Consider the following 2,245-nt stretch of genomic DNA (forward strand, 5'->3'; position numbering starts at 1 on the left):
TGAAATAAAATCAAAAGCATTCTGAAGAAATCAAGACAATATTTTTAAATGCTCATTGATATCTTCAAACAGACTTCATAAAGCCACTGTATGACATTGGACATGTCAGTAACTAACAAAAATATATAGAGAACTCCAAAACTAAACACCAAAGCCACTTATTACCCAATCAATGGATGGACTGATGGACTGATGGACTGAACCGACAACTCTTGAAGGAAGAAATACAAATGGCCAATAAATATTTGAAAAAATATTCAGCAGCCTTAGCCATAAAGCAAATGCAAGTTAAAACTGCTCTGAGGTTCCCTCTCATCCCCATTAGAATGGCCGTCATCAAGAAAACAGATGACAGTAAATGCTAGTAAGGATGTGGGGAGACAGGAACCCTCACTCACTGCTGGCAGGGTTATAGGATGGTGCTGTCACTACGGAAGTCAGTATGGAGGGTGCTTCCTCACATGAAGTGAAAATAGAACGCCCATCTATTCCTGGGTAGACACCATGAGCACCTGCACACCCATGGTTATTGCTGCACGATTCACAATAGCTAAGAAATGAAATCAGCCTCGCTGGCCCTCAACAGATGAATAAAGAATGTGTGGTGCATACATATGACGGAATTTTTCAGCCACGTACAAGAGTGAAGTTTGTAGGAAAACAGAACGGGAGATCACCGTGTTAAGCAAAATAAGCGAGACTCGGAAAGACAAACATTGCATGTTTTATCTTCTGTGTGGATTCTAGCTATGTGGGGGAGTGGGTTCAAGGACAGAGAAGGATAAAACAATGGAATGCATGTGACATAAAACCAGAATAAAACATTATTTGGGAGAGGACAAAGAAATGGCTTAATGGTGCAACTCAAATATATGGAAAAATAAGAACAAACCAATCCAAACACTATTGATGGCAAGAAATAAAAAAGTGGAGCAGAAATCAATGAAATAGAAACAAAGAAAACAATACAAAGAACTAATGAATATTAGAGCTGTTTCTTTGAGAACCATATTGACAGACCCTTGGCCCAATTCACCAAAAGAGAGAGAGGACTTAAATTAACAGAATCAGAAATGAACAGGGAAACATTACAATAAACACCAAAGAAATTCAGAATATTATAAGAGAATATGTTTTGGTGTTTTTGAGACAGGGTCTCTCTATATAGCCCTGGCTATCCTGGAACTCACTGTGTAGACCAGGCTGGCCTTGAACTCACAGAGATCTGCCTGCCTCTGCCTCCCAATTGTTGGGAATAAAGATATGAACCATCACAGCCAGCTATAAAAGGATATTTTAAAAAAAAACCCTATATTCAATAAAGCTGGAAAACATAAAAGGAATGGATGAATGTCTAGATTCAGTTAAAACACCAAAATTATACCAAGAAGTCAACAATCTAAATAGGTCCATAACAAATGAGCAGATTGAAAGTAATAAAAATCTTCTAGCTTTAAAAAAAAAAAAAAGTCCAGGGCCAGATGGATTCACAGCAGAATTCTACCAGACATCCAAAGAAGATCTACATTTAATCCTTCTTAAACTATTTCTTAAAAAACAGAACAAAAGAAACACTCCCAAACTACATCAATGAAGCCAATATCACTCTAATACCAGAACCAGGTAAAGATACAACAGCACCAAAAAAAGAAAGAAAGAAAGAAAGAAAGAAAGAAAGAAAGAAAGAAAGAAAGAAAGAAAGAAAGAGAGAGAGAGGGAGGGAGGGAGGGAGGGAGGGAGGGAGGGAGGGAGGGAGGAAAGGAAGGAAGGAAGGAAGGAAAGAAAGAAAGAAAGAGAGAGAGAGAGAGAGAGAGAGAGAGAGAGAGAGAAAGAAAGAAAGAAAGAAAGAAAGAAAGAAAGAAAGAAAGAAAGAAAGAAAGAAAGAAAGAAAGAAAGAAAGAAAGAAAGAAAAAGAAAACTACAGGACAATATCCCTGATGAACATAGATTCAAAATGCTCAATAAAATATTTGTAAACAGAATACAAAAATACATTTTAAAAAATCTACCATGAACAATTTGACTTTATCCCTGAAATTCAGGAAAGGTTCAACATACACGGGTCAACAAACATAATAAACTACATAAATGGACTTGATAAAAATTGCATGATCTAAGGTTGGGGATTTAGCTCAGCAGTAGAGCGCCCTAGGTGTGGTGGTATTGTGTTCCCCAAAATATTTTGCATGCTAATAAACTTATCTGGGGTCACAGAACAGAACAGCCACTAGCTACAGAGGCTAGA

Source organism: Peromyscus leucopus, chromosome 11, assembly GCF_004664715.2.
Source record: "Peromyscus leucopus breed LL Stock chromosome 11, UCI_PerLeu_2.1, whole genome shotgun sequence".
Classification (NCBI taxonomy): Eukaryota; Metazoa; Chordata; class Mammalia; order Rodentia; family Cricetidae; genus Peromyscus; species Peromyscus leucopus.